The sequence below is a fragment of the Erinaceus europaeus genome, chromosome 7, assembly GCF_950295315.1.
Source record: "Erinaceus europaeus chromosome 7, mEriEur2.1, whole genome shotgun sequence".
Lineage (NCBI taxonomy): Eukaryota > Metazoa > Chordata > Mammalia > Eulipotyphla > Erinaceidae > Erinaceus > Erinaceus europaeus.
The window spans coordinates 20622567-20646921 of record NC_080168.1 but is presented as its reverse complement, the minus strand read 5'-3'; the positions used below and the strand labels follow the sequence as shown (position 1 = coordinate 20646921).

The following is a 24355-nucleotide window of genomic DNA, read 5'->3' as shown; positions in this document are numbered from 1 at the left end:
TTAGATTTTTGAGGTAAAGGAGAGAAATGAACACGGTTTGATAAAAAAAAAAAAAAAAGTTTTGAACTATTAATGGTTGACCTTAGTCTTATAATAATAATTTGACAAATCACACAATATTTTCTAGATTTAAAATTTAAGACAAAACACATCAATCTTATTGTAATTACATGCTTTGAATTTTGTAATGTTATTTTATTATGTTGTATTATGTGCTCTAATATAAATATTGCACATTATTAATAACAAATATTTTATCCTTATTGAGGATGAATAGTGTAGCGACTGGTGTTAACAACCATACTGTGTACCATTAAAAGAAGGTTGGGGTAATAAAACGATGATGAAGCAGCATGACAGTTTGATGGAATATGAGATGTATTTATGCCTATCATAGGGAAGGTGGAAATGTACCCTTGTGACAAATGTGTATATATATATAAATTTCCTTAAAAAACTAAAGTTGAAAAAAATAAATGTGCACAAAATGCTTCTAGCTGTACGTCAAAAAGGCTAAAATCTTTCATTTTTATTTATTCTGTTGACTAGATGAGAATAGATACTAATTTTTTTTTAAGAATTCATTTAATGAGAGAGAGAGAAAGAGAGAGAGAGAGAGAGAGAGAGAGAGAGAGAGAGAGAGAGAGAGGACTTCTCCCTTTAGCATTGTTCTGGCATATACTGTATAGGGTATCAGAACCATCATACCAAACATTAAAATCCTGCACTCTATTCCACGAATCACCTCCAAAGGATCTGTATCTTTAACCAACATCTTTTCTAAAGAAATAACGTGTATCTATTAGAAGATGGTATGGCTTTGCTAGGGTGTACATATTTTAAACTTTAAATTTTGAAAATTGTGGTCCAGGAGGTGGCGCAGTGGATAAAGCATTGGATGTTCAAGCGTGAGGTCCTGAGTTCAATCCCCCGGCAGCACATGTATCAGAATGATATCTGGTTCTTTCTCTTTCCTATCTTTCTCATCAATAAATAAATAAATTCTTAAAACAAATTTTTTTGAAAATTTAAAAACATCCAAGAGTCATTTGTAATAAATTAGACTTGTAGAGGTGGTAATTAGCTGAATAAATAAGGATGGAAAAAATTAAAGACAATAGCATTGCTTTAAAATAATTAACATTATTAATGCTATTTATGTCAATATTCCTAGTACTAGTAGGAATTTTCAAGCTACAAAATCATGTGTCTTTTGTAGGACTGGTTTCATGATGTTGTCATAACAAATCAAAACGATTGGGTACATTGAATTTGTCCTTTTAACAAATATTAGGTACTGTTTTATTACATCCTGGTGCAGTAACAACACTAATAAGTATGATGTCATTGTCATCCAACCAAAAGCTCCTTCAGTATGCATAATCAGAAACCTGATTGTAAAATAAATATCAGTACCTAACTTATAAGCCAACATCACCTTATAAATATCACCTTGATACAACTAACCTTGCTTTTCTCCCCATGACTTCTGCATTCTTGGTAATACATTAACATTAGAAATGTGAGAATCATACCTGGAAGCAACCCAGGTGTCCAACAACAGATGACTGAGCAAGTTGTGGTATATATACACAATGGAATACTACTCAGCTATAAAAAATGGTGACTTCACCATTTTCAGCCAATCCTAGATGGACCTTTAAAAATTCATGTTAAGTGAAATAAGTCAGAAACAGAAGGATGAATATGGGATGATCTCACTCTCAGGCAGAAGTTGAAAAACAAGATCAGAAGAGAAAACACAAGTAGAACCTGAACTGGAATTGGTGTATTGCACCAAAGTAAATGACTCTGGGGTTGGGTCAGGGGCAGCGGCGGGGGTTGGGGGGTGGGTGGGGAGAATACAGGGAGAATACAGGTCCAAAAAGGATGACAGAGGACCCAGTGGGGGTTGTATTGTTATATGGAAAACTGGGAAATCTTATGCGTGTACAAACTATTGTATTTATTGCTGGATGTAAAACATTAATTTCCCAATAAAGAAATTATTTAAAAAAAAAAAAAGAAATGTGAGAATCAGGACAGAACAATGTGAAACAAAAAATAGTGATGTAAACAAGGGACTCTGTTACTAGGAACTCTTACTAGGATCAGGTAGCAGGAATGTAATTTCAATTTGACCTTCTTCTCTCTTGACTACTCCTCAAGGAACATATCATAATTAATTTTAATTCCATGTGTTTGAGAAATTCATGTCCTAAATCTTTTCTCTTTGAATAATGAGAAATTTGTTCTCTTACAAAGAAAGTCTTAGTGACTCTTCATGTAAAAGGTTGAAATATATCAAATTTGAATGAGCTAAGAGCATACACAAGGTTAACAGTGGTATGAACAGACTTAGTATGAAGAATGTCACGTACTAAGTTATATTTGTCTTAAGAGAATGAAGAGCATAACAATTGAAATAAGGATAATGACACACACTTAACTCATCTTAACAGCATTTATTCAGGGAGACTTTTTTCTTGTTTGTTTTGTTTTGTATGGCAAAGGTAGGACCTGAGAAATGGCTCACCTTGTAGAGCACATACTTTACCATGGACAACACATGGGAGCATTATGCAAAGCCTCATGAGCAGTGCAGCGGTGCTGTGGTATCTCTACTTCTCTCTCACCTCTCTATGTCTGTTTTTCACCCTGTATCTGGGAAAAAAATAAAAAAGAAAGAAAGATAGAAAGAAAAAATGTTCACCACGAGCAGTGGGATTATGTATATATAAAGTCACAGCAAAAACCTTGGCAGCAAAAATAAGTAAGTGAATAAATACGAAAAGTATGACAAAGTCATCTGATGGAAATATTTACAATATGAAGGTAAAATAAAATCTGCTGTAGTAAGCTCAAAATACACATATATAAACTTCATATATATATATATATTTTTTTTATTATTATTATTTTGATTGACTTTTACTATCACTTCAGTTTCAACACAGTATAAAGTGGAAGGCTGGAGACAGAGCCTCTTTGTAGTATGGTTACCTTGCCAGATGTGTGGCCCAAGTTTGAACTCTCCCACCATGTAAGAAGTGTTATGTCACTAAAGGAATTTCCAGTCCTTTGGTTACTCTCCCACTCCTGTTTTTCTCTGTGTCTGAGTGAAAAAGTAGCCCAGATTGGTGAGATCATGCATGCAAGAGCCCTCCCCTCTCAATTTCTCTGTTCTGTCCTATACAACTGAAATGAAAAGAGAAGGAAAAATGGCCACCGGGATCAGTGGATTTGTAATGCTGGCACTGAGCCCCAGAAATAACCCTGATGACAATAAAAATTTGAGAGAGAGAGACAGAGAGACAGAGAGATTGATATTGACTGATTTTGCAAACTGGAAGGTGCCTCACTGAGAACACAGAATTTGAGGTGTTAGGTTCCACTGAGGCACCACATATGCTGGAGTGTTGCTCACATTTTTTTTTCTCTCTTTCATAAAATAAATGACTTTTAAAAATATAAAAACAAGGGGCCGGGTGGTGACACACGTGGTTGAGCGCACATCTTACAGTGCACAAGGACCCAGTTTCGAGCCCCGATCCCCACCTGCAGGGGGAAAGCTTTGCAAATGGTGAAGCAGGGCTGCAGGTGTCTCTCTGTCACTCCCCCCTCACTATTTCCCCCTTCCCTCTCAATTTCTGGCTATCTCTATCCAATACATAAATAAAGACAATAAAAAATTAAAAATATATAAAAACATTATTCCATAAGGAATTTTAAGATGAAGATATTTGGGGACAGAGGAGATGGCTTAGTAGTAGAGAAGTAATTTATATGTATGAGTCCCTGAATTAAATCCCCAATACTCCTGGAGACAGCAACAAAGACAAAAACAAGTGAAAGCCCATGGATGGTGGAAGAGCATTTTGGCCTCTCTATTTATATGTATAATTTAAAAAAGCAAAATAAATTGGGCCTGGAAGGTAATCTAGAGGTAAAGTGCATACCACAGATATGTGAAGATCCTGTATTCATTCTTCAATATTGCATTAAAAAAACTGAAAATCCGGAGTTGGGCAGTAGTGAAGCCGGTCAAGCACACATGGCGCAAAGCACAAGGACTGGCCTAAGGATCCCGATTCGAGCCCCCAGCTCCCCACCTGCAGGGGAGTTGCTTCACAGGCAGTGAAGCAGGTCTGCAAGTATCTGTCTTTCTCTCCCCCTCTCTGTCTTCCCCTCCTCACTCCATTTCTCTCTGTCCTATCCAACAACCATGACCTCAATGACAACAACAACAATAATAACTACAACAATAAAACCATAGCAACAAAAGGGAATAAATAAATAATTAAAAAATGGAAAATCATTAGCATAGAAAAAATAATATAGATTATAGTTTAAATGCTTAAATTTAATCATGCTTTCATCACCTTATATAATTAAAGCAAAATCTTTAATCTCTCTGAAGTAAATTTCATCACGGAAATAATGAAGGAGATAATTGTCTTGCAGCATTCTAATTTGGCTCAATGGAATAATGTATGCCATATAAAGAGGAAGTCTTAGTACAGTCATAGGAGGGGTCTTCACAGTTATACAATTCATTTTAGCAATGAGGAATATCTGTAAACATTTTAGTACACAAAGGAAATGCCCAAGTCAATGTTTGTGTAGGAAGTTTCTTTTTTTTAAAAAAAAATTTTTAATGTTTTATTTATGTATGTATTTATTCCCTTTTCTTGCCCTTGTTGTTTTATTGTTGTAGTTATCGATGTCGTTGTTGTTGGATAAGACAGAGAGAAATGGAGAGAGGAGGGGAAGACAGAGAGGGAGAGAGAAAAACACCTGCAGACCTGTTTTACTGCCTGTGAAGCGACTCTCCTGCAGGTGGGGAGCCAGGGCCTCTAACCGGGATCCTTCTGCTTTGTGCCATGTGCACTTAACCCGCTGCGCTAATGCCCAACTCCCTGTGTAGGAGGTTTCTAATGAATGCATAAATAACATTAAATTTATTTTATTTTTTATTGACTATTTTAAAACAAAGGTTAAAACCTCATTTATGTTGGGAACATTATGTGTTTTGACTGTAAACACAAAAGAAATCTTGGACCATGAACATAATTAGCATATTACTGAAGTCATCAGCATACAACAGACATATAGATAGGATGTTAGTCACAAGGATGTATGGGTACAAGTGTCCGTGGAAATTCAGCTTTTTTTAAATTTTTTTATTTTTTACCTTCTGTTCCTATTGCCACTACTTGTCCCAGGACCTATATGCATTGGTGAACTTTAAAGACCCATGGCTCCTGCTGCATGGCTGGCTAGGTTTTCCCTTTTTCTCTTTGACTATTTTCCCTCACAGTTTTTAATTTTTTTTCTTATTTTTTTAATTATTTATTTTTTATTTTTTGTTATCTTTATTTACTGGATAGAGACAGTCAGAAATTCAGAGGGAAGGGAGAGATAGAGTGGGAGAGAGATAGAGAATCACCTGCAGCCCTGCTTCATCATTTGTGACGCTTTCCCCCTGCAGGTGAGGAATGGGGGCTTGAACCTGGGTACTAGCCCACTGTAATGTGTGCGATCAGCCAGGTGCGCCACCAACCGGCCCACTACCACAACTTTTAAGTACCTAATAAATCTGCCACATTTATAATCCCTCATGAAAAGGAGCCATTTGTTGTTTGTCATTATCTTTTATACGTTTACATATAATATTACAAACAGTAAATGATTATATCACAAGGAAGGTTAGATATAGTATTCTAAGTACAAAAATAACACCAAAAGATTAAAATATGTAAACCACCATCTAGAATTTATTTGTTTCTATTGCTGTATGAAATAAGTTTCTAGCACATTTACACGAAGAATGACATGTGGCATAGCATTACTCAAATAATGTTTTATTATCAAATACACAACTTTTGACAGACACAAGTTTTCTGTGGTTATTGATACACACATTTATCAGTATTTCTAACATAAGTATTTGCAAAAAGACAAGTTTTCCTCCCTCATTAAAGAGAGTGTCTCCTGGTAACATAATGCTATACATTTTGAAAGTGAAAATTCACTTTCAAAGTAGAATCTCTCACTTGGCATATTCACAATGCCATATGTTTTGCCATTCAAAAATTTATTACTATTTGAGAAAATGTTAAATGGAATGCATGGTGAAAGTAATAAAAACAAGCTGTGAGAATTTATATGCACATTTTCCCGCATCTGTGACTTCATCATATTTTTGTGATTTTTGCAACATTCTCCCCTTCCTTGTGAAAACTAATTCTAGTACATTTACAAAGAAGTCACATCCCTAGAAAATGCAGGAGTTGAAGTTTGAGCCAGATGGATACTTTCCAGTAGGAAGCTTATCAGAATCAGATCAATGTGGGCAAGGCTTCCCACCATTTGAAGCTTTTCCTAAATATCCTCCACAAGCAGAAATGGCTAAGAAAAGGGTGGGAAATTCCTTTAAATAATATTCCATTAAATAATATGAAAATATCTTTCCAAAATTTTCCAAGACTTATTAAGATAACTTTATTTTTATTTGTTTATTTCTGTTTTCTGTTTATCAGTTTATGTTAGTAAAAGCTACAGTTCATTGTTTAATACTGAAAAAGTCAGATTGTGGGCAATTGCTTCTGAGGAAAGCAATGTGGTACAACAGAGAAAGCATTTGTTTAGTAATTAGAAGCTACAGAATGATCTTAGTAACGTTACTGAACATTCCCAAGCCTAAGTTTTTTGGTATATAAAATATTAAGAAACCCGTAGGAATTCCCATTTCTAGTCAAGATGGAGTAATGCAGGCCACATTTACCATTCTGCCTCCATTCATCTACAGTTTAAAAGGCCAGTGGGTAATACAAGCATGGACAAATCACAGTTCATGGGCTATGCTGACCTCTGTTTATATGTAGTATAATGACAGATAACTACACCCATGCACTTGCCTCAGGATGCTTTTATGCTACTGCAGATGGGTTGAATATTTACATTAGTATGTGATTCTTTATAAAAAAATTTTTTTTGAAGAACAGGAGATAGCATACCCAATAGAGCATACAGATTATAATGTGTAAGGACCTCGGTTCAAGCCTGCAGTACCCTTTCACCCCCATCTGCAGGAGCAATGCTACATGTGTCTCCTCTTTTCAGACCTTTCTCAATATCTTTCTGTCTCTACCCTCTATCAAAAAAATAAATAAAAATGGCACCAGGAGGGGCCAGGCCATGATACGCCTGGTTAAGGGCATACATCACAGTGTGCAAGGACACAAGTTCAAGTCCCTTGTCCCTACCTGCAGGGAGGAAGCTTTATGGGGGATGAAGGGCTGCAATTTTCTCTCTGTCTCTTTCTCTTTCTATTTTCCACCCACCTCTCACTTTCTCTATGTCTCTATCCAATAGTAAGTTTAAAAAAAAAAAAAAAAAAACATTAAAAATTAAAAAAAAAAAAAGACCACGAGGAACTGTGGCACCAAGCCCCTGAAATCAACCTGGTGGCAAAAAAAATGTATATTTCAATGTTTTCATAAATTTAGTCAATGATTTAGCCAAACTCTTGTTCTAGATTGGATGAAGTAGGTGTATTTTGACGCCTCTGGTTAAATCAGAACAAGAAATAGCTTATTTTATATAATTACAATGAAACAAAGAAATCATACTTGTGTTTTTTGTAATATATATATATTTTTGATAATATATTTTAAGTATAATATCTGTTTCTTAGTTCTCTGATAAGAGTTGTACCACAAAATATGGAAACACTGACATGATAGAGATGATCAAAAGTGAATGAAGGACCAAGTGATAGCTTACCAGCTTGGCCATGCTTTACATACCTGAGGCTCTGACCTGAGCCCTGGTGCCACATGGGAGTACTATGGAAGGGACAACGTGAGAGGAAGTTCCTAGGATTGTAGAACATTGCCATCCTCTTTGTCTCTTTTTCTCCCTCGGTCAATCTCTCTCTACATAAAGAGAGCAGTGGAGTTGCACATGTGGGAGGGAGTCCAGTCCCCCATACCCACCCACAGACACATACATACAAAGATGCTTGGAAATATTCCCTATGTCAATAACATAGATCCTTCTAAGTTCTTTGCAAACTTATTATTTTTCAATATTTTGTTTATTGACTTTGGATAGATAGATTCAGAGAGAAACAGGCTGGGAGGGAGAGATAGAGAAGGAGAAAAAAAGAGAAAAACTTGTAGCACTGTGTCATTGCTCATGAAGCCTCCCCTCTGCAAGTAGAGACCAGGTCCTTGAACCCAGGTCCTTAACACTGTAATGTGTGTGCTCAATTGAGTACACTACTGTTAGGCCCCAGTTCTTTGCACATTTACTTGTGTAGATATATACAAACAATTTATATTTGCACATGTTCAAACACTTGACAAATTCTAAATTACTGCCACCATATTTAATAAAGATGTATCTTATTAATGTAAGAATCATTTTCTAAATACATTTACAGTAGTTATATCCATAGAACAATTAATGTGCTAATACTAAAATATTTTCAGCTCATTTGAGAAACATAAAAAGATTTGTAATGTGTGTGCTTTACCAGGCGTGCCACTGCCCAATCCCTAGAAATTTAAAAAGATTTGTATCTATGTGGCAAGTATGAGAAATTAGTTGCATAAGTAGCTATATATTACTATCATCTAGGCAATAAAATATTCTAATGCATGCAATTAGCCATGCCTGTATATAAGCAAATGTAATAAAATACAAATGCGTACTAAGACATTTTGAAATATCCAAGTGGTAATTTTGAAAATATCTTAATCAGAAAACTGTGTTACACAAAACTTAAGGTATAATTCTTTAATTTTTTAAAGGAATATAAAGTTATAATATTAAAAGTATGTATTATTGAGGAGCTGGGCATACCTAGTTGAACACACACATTACAGTGCACAAAGACCAGAGTTCAAATCCTAGTCCTGACCTGCCTGAGAAACTTCATGAGCAGCAAAGCGATGATGAAGTGTCTCTCTTTCTTTCTCCATATCTCTTTTTCTCCCCATTTCTGTCTGTCCTATCACATAAATAAATACATGTTCTAAATAATGTATTATTTTAATCTAGTAGCATATACTAGTAATCGATTAGATTAAATTTTAAGTAGTTAAAATCTGTACTCCATACACATCACAACCCAAAGTTAAGTGCCCTCCAAATATATCTACTTTTTAATGGACTGTGTACGCAAAATTGAATAGATAATCATCTTTAATCGGCTAAACTGATACTGTTTAATAGAATAATCCTTTAAGGGAAGCTGCAGTTCAATAGATGTGCAAATCAACCCAGAACAAATAGCAGGCTATTTTTGGAGAGGGAGTCTGTACTGTTAGCACTTGTGATAGCTCCCAGTTCTATTTATCTAAAATTGAATTTCAGATAATATTCAAATATGATTTACTCAAATCTGATTGAGCTCAGAGGTTTCTTTTCTGACTTGCAATATAAGAGTATAAATTTAAAAAAATGTTTAAAATCTTCTACATATGACATCACTTGGCGTGCCCTTTACCACCAAAAGAATGGAAGTGACAACTGTATTTTGAAATAAACATTGTGGATATTTTTTAAATGTTTTGCAATAACGAGTTTGCAAAATAGTTTAGAAATGCATCTCAGTATAAGTCTTCTATTTACAGTTGTAATTCTTTTGTATTTTGTTGCTGTGATGGAGAAATTTAAGTTAACCTAGTTGACCAGTATTTGATATCATTTTACTATCTGCCAGGCACTGATTTAAATAACGAGATTCAGTAATGAAATGAATAGGTAAGGACTATGTGCAAAGAAAATTGAAGGTATGTGCATGAATCTGCTAATGATAATTGAGTGTTAAAAACTGTAAATGGTTCTGCCTGTAATATGCTGTGTGTTCCATGGGAGTGTCAGCTGTGTGAAGACTACCTTGTGTCTGTACAGAGAGCTGGGTATAAACCATTGACAATGCTATGTTGATTGCATATGTATTCATTTCTGTTCTCATGAATTCAGTTTAGTTGGACTCTAATTATTCCTTTTTAATTGTCCTATCCTTTCAGTATACTTTCCACAATTTTTACTCATCCATGCTATCTTAAACTCCATTTGTCTTTTTCTTAAATTTAGTTGTGGCAGTGAATTTTTTTTAAAGTCATTGCCTGTTTTCTGAGCTGTTAAGATTAAGGTTTCCAATTTACTGTCGAATATAAAACATTCATTCAGTAATAAAGAAATTGAAAAAAAATTAAAGTTTCCAATGGAGGGGGTGGGACACAGGACTCTGGTAGGGGGAACTATATGGAATTGTACCCCTATAGATCCATAATCTTCCATGTTACACATATTTTGAGGCTATGCATTTAGAAATATATTTATAACCATTATATATTTTTTTATTTATTTTTATTTTTTACTGTTAGGGTTTTTCTTGGAGTCACACCTGTGTGATTTCACTACTCCTACCAGACTTTTTTTTCCAGAGGATGAGTGACAAAGAAAGAGATAAGGAAAGATGTCACAGCACTGTTCTAGCACGCATGAATATTCCCTTTTGCATAGAGCTTTATGTAGAGGTAGAGGCTTGAATCCAGGTCCTTAAACATGCTAAAAGTATGTGCTCTGCTGGGTGAAGCACCTCCTGACTACCCACTGTATATTCTTGGTCTGTTTTCCTTTTTATCAACTTGTAATATCAACTTATTTTTTAATGTACGTTATGTTATTTTTGTCATTTTAGTGAGGGTTAGAGGATTACGGTACAGTTGTTGGTGCATGAATACAATTCTTTTATTTATTTATTTATTTCCTCTTGTTGCCCCTGTTGTTTTATTGTTGTAGTCATTGTTGTTGGCTAGGACAGAGAGAAATGGAGAGAGGAGGGGAGACAAAGATAAGACACCTGCAGACATGCTGTGAAGCAACTCTCCTGCAGGTGAGGAGCCGGGGACTCGAACTGGGATCCTGACACCTGTCCTTATGCTTTGCACCACCTGCACTTAACCCGCTGCACTACCTTCTGACTCCTGCGTGGATACAATTCCTGTAATAGGTTTCTTCAAAATACTCATTCCCAGTTGAGGCCCACCTCCACCATTATGAACCAGGCATACAAAGTACACCTCCTACTAAGCCCCCTTCCTGTTCTCCCTACACAGACTCCATCTTATTTTTTTCAAATTTATTTTTCTTATTTATTTTATTATCTTTATTTATTTATTGGATAGAGACAACCAGAAATTGAGAGGGAAAGGGAGATAGAGAGAGAGAGAGAGAGAGAAAAATAGAGATAACTGCAGCACTGCTTTATCACTTGCAAAGTTTTCTCCCTGCAGGTGAGGACCAGGGGCTCAAACCTGGGTTCTTGTACAATGGAACATGTGCACTCAATCAGTTTCGCCAACACCTGGCCCTAAAATCCTCTGTGTGAATAGATTATTATTATTATTATTATTTATGAGAGCACTGCTCAGCTCTTGGTTATGGTGGTGCAGGGGATTAAACCTGGGACCACAGAGCCTCAGGGATGAGAATCTGTTTGCATAAACATTATGCTATTTCTTCCTGCCCTCCTTATATTCCTTTGTTTTGGTTCAATACACCAAACCGAGGCCACATTTTACTGTTTGTTTTTCCCTTTACTGTCCTTTCTTAAGTTCTATGAGTGGTACTGAGCTTTTTTCTTCTTGGCTTATTACACTTAACTTTATTCTTTCAAGCTCCATCCAAGATGAGATGAAGGAGAATATTTCATTAATTTTAACAGTAGTATTCCACTGTGTATATATATATATATATATATATATATATATATATATATATATATATATATATATATATATCATAACTTTCTTAGCCACTCATCTGTCATTGGACACCTGGGTTTCTTCCAAGTATGGACTATTAAACATTGTGCTGCTGTGAACATAGGTATACATAGATTTCTTTGGATAAATGTATTTGCTTCCTTTGAATTATAAAATAAACACTGTGGCTATATATTCCCTAGGAGAGGAATTCAGGCTTCATGATTATTCTGTCTTAAGTTCTATTTGGTCTCACATGAAGCATCTGTATTTTGGGGGAGGTCTTGTTTTCCTAACAATCTGTTTTCCATGCCTCTACCTTCCATATCTATTTGTAGAATTTATTTTTCTTCTTCTCCTGTTTTCTTTTTTTTTTTTTCTCATTTAATAGTGTATAGGCATATGGATTTTTCATGTTTAAGTGACTACAATCCTTTTTTAGTTTTTTTATTGGCGATTTAATAGAGGTTTACAAGATTTTAAGATAATGGTACCACACATGTAGTCTGTCCCAACCCCCTTATCCAAGAATAATCATGATAGTTCTCCCAAGATCTAAGAGACTGATGGGCTACTGTTTTTTTTTTCAAGTTCATAGCTCTTGTGTTCTATATAGTTCATAGTTTCCTATATTCTATACACATATGAATGATACCATCTAGTAGTTGTCTTTTACTTCCTTACTTATCAAGTGACTATCTTTGGGTTAATGAATTTAATATACTTACAACACTGATTTCTTCATTATTAATATCCTCACATAAAATAATTATTTAGCCTGGACTTTCCAGAGAAACAGAAATAATGAGAAATCTAGCAAGTTTTTTTTTTTTTTAATTTTTTACTTAGGGGAGTACTGCTTAGCTCTGGATTATGGTGGTACTAGAGATTGAACTATGGCCTAATTGTCTCATTGCCTCAGGCATGAAAATCTTTTGCATAACCATTATGCTGTCTCCTGGCATTATGCTATTCCACTGCAGAATGCTGTGCCCCAGTATGGTTCCGTAGCCCCCATGTCCACTTGGTCAATTCCAAATTATATTCCTCCATGAGGATAATTTCTGGAACCATCCGTTCCACCCCCCGGTTCCATGGCTGCCAGTTCTTAGCAACATCACCCCGCCAGATATTCGTCGGGATGCAGCATCATCTAAGTTCATTTCCCACGTCTACGCTGGACCGGACCTGCCAATATACGTGGATATCTTCGCCCACCCTGTCCAGCGCTTGACGTCTCGTCACCCAATCTGGTCCCCTACGCCTACACTGAACTTCTCTGTTCCAGACTCTTGGAAACAGAGTTGGCAGTCAGCTGAGGTAAAGAACAAACACCTCATCACAGACCCCTGCAAGCGTCAACCCGGCTTTGACCTAGCACGTTATGATTGGGCTATCGAACAGGCCATGGCCGGTGCGCCGCTATGTTCCATCGCTGGGGAGCCAGAGACGACCCGAACTGCCCCTGCGGCTCCAGACAGACTATGACCCACATAGTCAACGACTGCCACCTCTCCAGATTCGAAGGAGGTCTCGAAACTTTACCTCAGGCTCAACCTGACGCTGTTGACTGGCTACGGAAGAAGGGCAAACACTAGAAGAAGAAGAATGCTGTCTCCTAGATCCTCAAGAGTTTTTCTTGAAATTGACTCAGGAATTGGTAGCTGGTACTCCTGAATTTTTTAGGGCACATTGACAGACTAGAGATCCAGAGAAGAGCAAATATTGCAGCTCAATGCCAAAGAAACTTTGGAAGTAGAGTTCTTTCTGTTCCTCATCATCTTACTCTTCAATTAGTAAATCCTGCAACTGATTGGATAAGGATTATACATGTTGTGCATGATAATAATCTTTATTAAAAGTCTGCTGACTTAGTACTGATTATATATGAAAATATCTTCACAGCAAGATCTACACTAATGATTGATAATAAAAGAAAAATTAGTTCCCATGACCTAGCTAAATTGCTACATAAAATTAAACATCAAACTGCCTTTCTATTACCTTTCTAATTTTGGGTTTCTTTTGATGACCTTAATTCCAATTAATACTGAATATCCCTACTCTAGATAGTAAAAGCAAACAGACAAACAAACAAAAATCAGTAAGATACACACATATACAAACATTTCGTTATGTGGAGAGGCTCAGAAGAAGGTAGATGCTAAACAACTAATGAAATCTACACTGACATTTTTTCCAAGTGATATTAAGCAGTAGATTAATTAAACAAACTTAGAAAATAGAGATTAAAAAGTGAAATATTATTTTAGATACAAAGCTCATAATTGATCTATCTAAAAGCAATATATGGGAGACATAAACCATATGGGAACAGAAATTCGAATGAGTTCAGAGACTAGAATAGGTGGTTTAAGAGGGAAGTGTGTTTTGGCACAGAGAATAGCTTTACAGAGTCTCTAAATCAGAACTATATATCTTTGCATTTAAGTTGGATGAGAATTATGAAGGCTGAATTAAAGTGTTAGCAGAGGAGCGAATCAGGCATGATCTTGGAGGCTGTAGTATCAACTCTGGTCTTTGTTCATAAACTGTGTTATTGTAGTTAACTATAGTAACTTATTTAATGCATGTGTACATGATGAGATATAGATAAAATTTAAAGGGCTGGGTGATGACATACCAGGTCGAGTTCATACATTACTGTGATACATGAGGTCCTGGCTTCAAGCCTCCAGTTCCTATTTGCAGGGTGGAAGCTTCAGAAACAGTGAGTCAGTGCTGCAGATGTCTTTCTTTCTCCCTCTCTAGCTCCCCTACTTCTCTCAATTCCTCTGTGCACCCAAAATAAATAATTAAACTTTAAAAATTAAAAAAGAAAAGAAAGAAGCTAATTTTAAAAATAGATAAAACATAAAAATATTCTTGTGGATGATATTAAATCATTAGAATCATGAGTGATATTAAAATCTGCGAAGTGTTATGCTGACATCAAATTTTAATATTTCATATCAACTGAGTATCTTTTACTGCTTAGCTTGGTGGATATTTCATGATCAAAAGTGACCGTTTAAAAATGCTTACACTTATCTTCATTTATTTCCTAAGTAATTGACACCAGGTAGGTCATATTGCCTATATTTGTTCCTTTCATTCTTCTGCCCAAGTATACTGCAACTTTCCTCATTGTTTCCTAAAGTCACAGTCTCAATTAAACATGTTGCCACTTATAAGAAAGTGCTAATTTAGCTTTAGAGTTTGGGGTAGCTAATTTTTATCATAATGTGATGAATATTGTGTTTAGAGTAATACTCAGTAGCCTCTCTCTCATGCCTCAGTCAGCCAGACTAAAATATCACTCTACTCTTTCAGTATTTCAAGGCATAATTTGTAACAGCAAAGCTATATTTGCTACAATTCAAAGTCAATTAACTTTCCAATGTGGTAGAATTTTAAAAAGTCTCTTTAAGTGCTCGGTAGTAAAGTGAAGAGTATATTATTCATACTAATTATAAAATAATCCTCCAAAACAATTCAGTGTCATATTTGAGCAGAAATCATGAAATAACTGAAGACATTTGAAGGTAAATTTAATGTGCAAGCATAAGACATAATTAGCTATCTCCTACAATGTGATATCATGCAATTATTAAAATTCCATACACATGTATATGCATATCCATATATATGTTCATATTTCATAGTACAGACTCTGGCTGGCAAATGGATGCTGTGCGAGTCTCCCCCCACTGGCCCTATCTCTCCACTCATCCACTCTGTGCTTTTCTCTGCCTTTGTCTGTCACTGTGGAAGTTGACAGATGGCAAACAAGGCATTATGCACACCAAATATATGTAGGTATTGTTTGCAAGATGTTTTCTCTATGTTTCAAATTTTCTAAAGTAAATATATATACATATGTATAGTACAGAGTTCAGTGTCTCACACATCTGTGGTTTTTACTTCTCCAGGCCACCTTTTGTTTTTAAATTCAGGTAGGCAGAAACAGAGAGACATCATAGCACCATTGCTTTCTCTGGTGCCATAGCACCTCCCATATGGTACAGAGACTCAAATCTGTGCTGTACACATGGCAAAGCAAACATCCTACCTAGTGAGCAATCTGTCAGCCCTAATTTGTCAATATCAAATATATATATATATATATATATATCTTATTATAAGTAAAATCCAATATAAATGTATATAGTCAAAGAATGGGATGTTAATAATTCATATAAGATGTATTCATGAAAGATCTCATATATATGAAGAAAATAGAATGTAAATAAGTAATGTCTGTATGAATAAATGAAGAGCTGATAACTTTTTAAAACTCAATATAGTTGCCTAGATTAACCCAAATGCTTCCTAAATATACCCATCTCCTTCCAACATTAAACAGAAAGAAAGGAGAAAGATAGGTATAGTTTATCCGAATCCCAAGGAAGATGACATTTATATTTATTAAGGGTTAATACTTAATGCATCTAATCTCTACCATTGTATGAAAGATATATATATCTGCTAGCCTCTCTCCATTCCATTTCTTTCTCTATGAAAAAAGGTGTCCTTCTTAACTGAAGATTTTGTAAGGAATTGAGCAAATCCTACTTAGAATAGTGGCTATTACAGCTCTCTCTTTAGGAAGGCTATCCACCAATCAGATCTTTCATCTATAGCTACCAGCAGACTATTTCAGTTGCAGAAGCTTGAGGTTCTGCAGCTCTGCTAATAATTGGCTGAGCAGAGTTAATTCATTTCGGGGACTGTTAGGATACCCATGAGGCTGAATGTCTATTTCATATATTCAAATTTACCCTTCTGACATTAAAAGTAGGATTGTGAACTCCATCTCTATAATTCCTGCAGATGCCCCTCTGGTGACTCCAAACTAAAGCAGCAAAGAGAAAGATATCTTACTATAAATAAAATAAAGCCAGGATAAATTTATATATAAAGGAGCGGAATGTTAATAATGCATATAAGATGCATTCGTGAGAGACCTCTGAAAACGCACAGACTGCATGAAGTGAGAATGTGAGAACATTTGAGACATAAGACTCTGAATGTACAGACCTTGAGTTAGAATAATGTTGAGGATTCAAGAAACCGAATAAGGCAGACTGACATGAGATGACTTTGGAGAGATAATCAAGGGATTAATTAGGGCTGGGAGGTATATCATCTGATAGAGCACATTGCCATGAGCATGTTGCCCAGTTCAAGCCCCTCGCTACCACGTGGGAGCACTATGCAAGAGTAGCTTCATGAGTGGCAGGGCAGTACTGTGACTTTCTTCTTCTCTCTCTCCCTCTTTGGCTTTCATCCTATATCTAAAAATAATTGTCAGGAAGTCCATTTGGACCTGTAGATTCCTGCAGGTTTGAATCCCTATCTGCAAAAACATAAAAGGAACTCACAGACTATAGTCAAAAAGTTGAGTTTTACTTGAATATAACATGAAAATACTGGATAGTTTTGAGCAATGAAGCAGTGACCTTTGATTTACATTAGAACAAATCAACAAAACAAAAAAACAGTTCATAACTCTGTAGAGGAAGATTTCATTAAGGTTGAGAGTGGAGCCAGAGAGAAATATATATTTACATATTTGAATTGAAGATATTTTAAACCAAGGCAGTGGCATACAAATGGTGGGGTTTTCAAGATTAGTAAGTGGAATGCATTGTCTGTAGAGAATTTAAGTACAATAGTGAAGCCATCATAAAGATATTCTCTTTATGGGGCCAGAAAGTGGTGCACCTGGTTAAGTGCACGCATTGCAGTACACAAGGACTTATGTTCAAGCCCCTGGGGGAGAGTTTTGAGAGTGGGGGAAACAGGGCTGCAGTTGTCTTTCTGTCCCTTTCCCTCTCTATCTCTTCCTCCCTTCTCAGTTTCTCTCTGTATCTATCCAATAATAAATAAGTGAAAATATTAAATAAATACATATCTAATAAATAGGTTCTCTTATTTATTATCACCATGCTCCCAGAAATTCTAAAATCGCTGTCTACATGCACGGACTGAGTTGACAACTGAGAAACTATAAAACCACTATCATATAGTTGAAAATAGAGTCAACAGAATTTGGTGGTCAATATAATATAAGATCATGAAAATACAATTTCAAGCCAATTTCCTCAAACACTGTGGTAAAATTTGTGATGTCGCCTTTAAATCATGCAGTATCATAAATTTCATTAATGATCTAGGGTCTGTTATTAGCATACAATGGTACCTCGGTATTAATTTTTAACTGATGTCAGAAGGCATGACATATGAGGAAAACAATGAGTAAAGAATCCTGGATGGGGCGGGGGCGGGGGCAGAGCAGTAGCACATTGGGTTAAGCTACATGGCTGGAATCACAAGGACCAGTGTAAGGATCTCTGCTCTAGTACCCAGCTCCTCAGCTGCAGGGAGGTCACTTCAAAGCCATGAAGCAGATCTGCAGGTCAGGTATCTTTCTCTCCCTCTCTCTTCTGTCTTTCCTTTTCTCTACCCTACCCAACAATAACAGTAATAACAATAACAACAAGGGCAACAAAATGGGGGGAAAAACTGGCCATCAGGAGTGGTGGATTCATAGTGCAGGCACCAACCCCCCAGAAATAACCCTGGAAGCAAAAAAAAAAAAAAAGCATTCAGTGAGTGCTCACAGGCACCTTTTTCCTTACCTAAAATGCTTTGAATTTTGAATACTGAATTCGATGAGTTTTAAAGTTGTTTTGAGTGTTGAGGTAGGTCTCTATGCACTCAATTATGCTGACACTTTTTAAATTAGTTTGTGATTCTATAGTCATTGTGCCTTTTTATTATATGTTTTAGTAGGAAGTGAATTCAGTACCATATATCTAATATTATACACCCAAGTGTTCTTGACTACTCCTTTTTACTGATCAGTGTATTAGTGAAGACTTTAGCTAAAAGTATTAAAAATTCCATCTAGAAATGACAATAGAGAATCTTGTTGTTATACATGGAAGAAAGTTCACAAATAGAACTGACTTTAGATTCAGTTGATTCAGCATTTCTAAGATATTTTCAAGTATTTTTTTTCTTTTTATTTCACTATCTCCATTGTTGATAGTTAAGTGGCCTTTGCCATGCCACAACAAACTGCAACAAGACAATAGAGGAAATGATAAGACTGTTTTTTTTTCTATAACTCTCAGAGGAGAGGACACTGTGTCTTCAAGTCCCTGATTAAGTTCTCCTCATGTATTTTAGTCAGAATTGAGTTATGAGCACCATCTCAGAATGAGTTCCTAGAAAGGTGACTGGTCCTTTTGTATCAAGTCATGGGGCATGATGCCAGCTTCCCCTTGATTGTGTGTGTGTGTGTGTGTGTGTGTGTGTGTGTGTGTGTGTGTATGTGTGTATGGAAGAGAGAGAGAAAGAGAGAGAGAGAGAGAAGGGAAGCAAGGGGAAAAGAAAAAAGCTCTTGAGTAGGACAACATGAATATACTTTAGAAGACAAAGAGCATTTGTCCTATAATTGTCTGAGAGTCGGATAAGTTATGATGCGTTAGACAGGGTAGAGAAAAGCACAAGATGAGATTTGGACTAGAACAGTGACTTTGGAACTTTGGAACAACCCAAAATAGGGAATTCATTTTACCATGTGCTGGGCCTTGGATCTGAGCCCCAGCAATACATAAGCATCATGGACGACATCAAGAAGCTACATGATGGCAGAACAGTGTTTGGGTGTTTCTCTTCACTCTCTGTCTCTTAATCTCTAAATAATATATTCTGTGTATTTTCTGTCATGCCATTTTTAATGTTGTACTGTATTACTTTCCATGACCATATTGGCTTAAAGCTGCAGTTTGAAAACTCTTCCCTTACTAGATCTTTCAGAACAATGCTTTTAACTCCTTAACATACATAGTAATCTCCTTTGTGGTGATTTATTTTTTAGTGTTCCTATTAGTGACTTATCAGCATTTAACAAAATTATTTGATTTTAGGAGTATTTTCTATCTTGCACATGATGCATGTAAGGTACTCCATTAAAGTTCTGTCCTAACCCCCCCAAAAAAGAAAACACAGCCACTCCCATAACAATCTTATTTCTTATATTGTACAAGAGACAGTCTAGTTGTGCAGTGCTCATAATTCATTGGAGCTAGTTTATATAATGAGTGATAGACCGATTTGCCTCTGTATTTTTTTCCCACTATGTGGTTTTTGAGGGAATTGTCTGAGGACTGACATGCCCAACAAGTTGCCTGAAACAAAAGGGAAACAGTGCCCCACCAGCCCCTTCAGGTTCCAGATTCTCAATCCCAACAAATCTCTAAAGGCTGTTTTGCTACTTGTAGGGCACAGAAATTATGACCTGTCAACCTTAACAAATGTTCTATCAGACACAACAACTTCATCAGTATTTTGTAGATACTACAATTAAGCACTTAATTAAATACTTTGTGCTATGGTAGAAGCCACATCCTCAAGGGTATGTATGATATAATCTATTTCTTCTATTAGTGAGTTCTTGACATTCTTTTTCAGATTAAAATAATATTCTCATATGCTATAAGATGCTTAGAAATGAGCTCATTATATTATGTAACTCACAATTTTATAATTCTTAGTCATTTGTAATTATATTTTAAAGTAATTAGTTATTGGAGCATAGCACTATCTAAAATGTAAATTAATTTGATATTGACAATATAATTTAACTTTTTGCCACTTTAATTACTTATCATTTGTTATTAATAAAAAATATTCTGGAGCTGGAAGGTGGCACAGTTAAATGCACACTTTACCCTACATCAGGACCTAGGTTAAGATCCTCCTCTTCACTTGTGGGATGAAACTTCACAAGCAGTGAAGCAGATCTGCAAGTGTCTCTCTTTCTCTTCCTCTCTATCTCTCCTCCACCCTTAATTACTCTCAGTCCCAATTAAAAGAAGAAGGAGGAGGAGGAGGAGAGGAGGAAGAGAAGAAGAAAAGAAAGAAGAATACACCCCTCCTCCCAGTCCCTAGAAATGGTGGATTCATCATGTGGACATCAAGCCCCAGTGATAACACTGGGGGCAATGAAAGAGAGGGAGAGAGGGAGGGATGGATGTAGGGAGAGAGGGAGAGAGAGAGAGAGAGAGAGGAAGGGATGGATGTAGGGAGAGAGGGAGAGAGAGAGAGAATATAACTATGGCTATATTATTTAAGGAAATAAATCAAATTTTAAAGTGTACTCAGAAGTGAGTTGGTGAAGTTTATTCTAAATTCTAACTTTCTTTTAAGCAACTATGTCTGTAAAGCTAGGAAGTATTCTACAGTTTGTTCATTTTTCTTTGCTGAGATAATGGGGGTAGGGTCTGTAAAGCTGCAGGCAATTGCTTTGAGCTTTAAGCACTTTAAAGAGATGAGCCCTATTAACATTCTCTTCATTTGGGGGGAGGATTCTGTCTTCCCCTGAGTATAGAAAGACAGCTACTGAATGGAAATTATATTTGTCTATTAAGTAGTATGGCTTTAAATATTATGGTCTCCAAAGCATATATGCAATATCACTAGGTTCTCTAAGCTGACTGGGAATCTCATTACACTGACTTGTTCATTTTGTCTGATCCTGCAAAGTTAAATTTGGTGTCATTTGCCTGGAAAATATTCTTAAAGGAGCTAGAGACTGGATTGTATTGTTATTATGTCAGCTTAATTGGTTAATTATCCTGAGGATAAGAGGGGAAATAGCATGATTTCTGTAAGCAATTCCATGGAGAATATACATGTGAACTGTTTAGAGGTCTGTCCTAGGAATTAGCTCCACAGTGAGCTGGTTCTCTTATTTGACTCACTCAATAATGTTTTCTTTGATTTAAAAATGTTACATTTTGCTAGAACTCAGATGATCAGTATAAGTTTTATGCCAGATAACTCCACAGGCATAGTCGTTGTTTCAGAAAGGCTTAATCAGCAAAAAGGAAAATTCAATTCAAATGACATTTTGTCATCAAAGCTTGTTTTGACCAGAATGTGGGAGAAGGAGAAAGGGTGATATATGTACATAGATAAGTGTTGTAGTTTTATCCCATAACTAGATTAACCTGAAGAACTTTGTCTACTGATTAGCTTGCCCTGACAGTGGATCAGTTAGATGCTGAAGACCTCTTGAAGGTCATTCATTATACCCTACCCTTTCTGAAAGCATTCTTTGAAGTTTATCAGATTAGCAAGTTTCTGTTGCCTTTTGTGTACATTGCTGTGTTACACATACATAAAAATGAATATTGCTTTCACTCAGAGAAGATAAAAAAAATAATTAAAAAAACCCTCTGGTTTAGAAAATAAGCTTATCATCAGATAAGATTTTATTTATGCTGTTCAGACTGCCTATCTTCAGGGTATCGTAAGTATTGACCAGTAGATATCAATTGGGTATGGGACATAGAAGTGCCATACTGTAAGCTCATGATTATATCCTGTGGCTGAAAATAGTGAATTGGATTAAATGACATCTTGATTTTCTCTCTCTGCTGTTTTCATCTGTGCACTTGAGATAATTAGTCTCTGTGTACACTAAGGGCCAATTTACCAGAAAGGGATCTGTGATAGAATATTAGCCGTTTCTTCAGGATGTTGAAAGTTCAAAAAAAAAAAAATCTTATCTTCTCCCTTCCTGGGCCTTCATAATTCTAGTCCACCACCATCATCATCAAAGATTCTGGGTAGGCTCCAGGGTGGAGATATACTGGGATATATAGTCACCACTTGCAAAGCTTACCTCCTACAAATGGGTACTGGGGACTTGAACCCAGGTCCTTGCACATTGTAACATGTGTTCCCAACCAGGTGCACCACCACGCAGCTCCCAAAGCCTTCTTTTCCTTTCTGCCTCTTGGCTGCATTTAAAAAATATTTCTCAGGTGCAGAGGAAAGGAGGGCATGGCTGGAGTTAAAATCAGAGATCTTCTCTCTCCTGATGTTTTTTGTCTTTCCTTCTCCTCTGAGGTACCAAAGGAAGATAGTTGGTACCTAGTTCTTAAGAAGTTGAACCATCCATGTTCAGTTTCAAAATTATCATCAGTATTATCTGGAGAGTGTTATAGAAAATTTTGAAAGCACCATTACAGCTTTTTTTTTTAAAGTTTCAGTATGTGTATATATTTCAAAACCTTTGTGTCGGGCGAAGGGTAGACAGCATAATGGTTATGCAAACAGGCACTCATGCCTGAGGCTCCAGAGTCTCAGGTTCAATCCTCCGCACCACCATAAGCCAGAGTTGAACAGTGCTCTGGTTAAAAAAGAAAGAAAGAAAGAAATCCAAAACCTTTGTTCCGGATTCTGCTGTGTAGCAACAAATTAGCTTTATTCCTATATGGCAAAAAATGGTATTGTGTTCCATAGATGCAGCAAGTTGAAGAATCTGGGTCAAAGAAACTGATTTGTGCCTAATATCAGTATATCAATTAAATGAAATTCTTCAGAAGATGGGTCAGGAAAAAGGTGCAGCAGCAGTATGTCAGACTTGCATGCCTGAGGCCACAGAATTAACAAAGTCATACTCTGCAACTTCTATATACCAGAGATGAACAATGATGTCTTCCTTATGTCTCCTCCCCACTTGTCTTCCTCCTTCTCTCTCTCAAATTAGGAAAATTAATATTTTCAGGGCTGGAAATATGGTTCACATGGCTAGTACATTTGCCTTGCTATATGTGCAGCTCATGTTAAAGCCTGACCACTAGGGGCACTGAGGAAACCTTGGTACTGTAGTGTTCATCTCTCTATCTGAAAAATTCGTCTTGGGGCAGTGAAACCCCAGTGGTGAGAGAAAATAATGAATACATAAAAAGAATAATAATTATTATTATAACTATAGTAATAATAATTATTATTATTATTATTTTGCCTCCAGGGTTACTGCAGGGACTTAGTGCCTGCACTACAAATCCACTTCTCCTGGAGGCTATTTTTCACATTTTGTTGCCCTTGTTGTTGCATTTGTTGTTGTTGTTGCCATTGCTGTTGTTGTTGAATAGGACAAAGAGAAATGAAGAGGGGAAGACAGAGAGGGGGAGAGGAAGATAGACACCTGCACACCTGCTTCACCGACTGTGAAGCGACCGCCCTGCAGGTGGGGAGCTGAGGGCTCAAACCGGGATTCTTACATCCTTGTGCTTTGTCATGTGTATTTATCCCACTGTACTATCACCTGGCCCCCATAAATGAATAAATGAATACTTTTAAAAGAATGTTTTAGGAACAGCAACTAAATATATATACAATAAATTATATTATGATATGAATGAGAAGTTACGGAAATAAGAGAGAAATAAGAGAAGCTATAGGAACAATAGCAATTGAATTAATGAGCTTGGCCTTCCAAGTACTGTCAAGATAAGATGGTTGTTACAACCCAGGTGTTGCTCTAGTGAAGATTAAGACTCTTTGAGGGAAGGAACATCTGATCAGTAGGTTACTTTCCCTCTTTTAGCTAGCAGATAGTACAGTAATTGATTAACAGTATTTTAAGACTATATTCAGTGGTAAACAGGAAGATGTCAACAAACAGGCACTGCCAAAAGGATGGGATAAGAGAAAAATTAAATAGTATATATTGATTAATTGATTTGAGAGAGAAAGAGACA

General features: G+C 36.2%; 1 protein-coding gene across 4 annotated transcripts in view; it reads left to right on the top strand.

The window, feature by feature from the left end:
* SPAG16 (sperm associated antigen 16) overlaps positions 1-24355 on the top strand; it is a 1038313-nt gene that overhangs the window by 771215 nt on the left and 242743 nt on the right. The window lies entirely within an intron of this gene.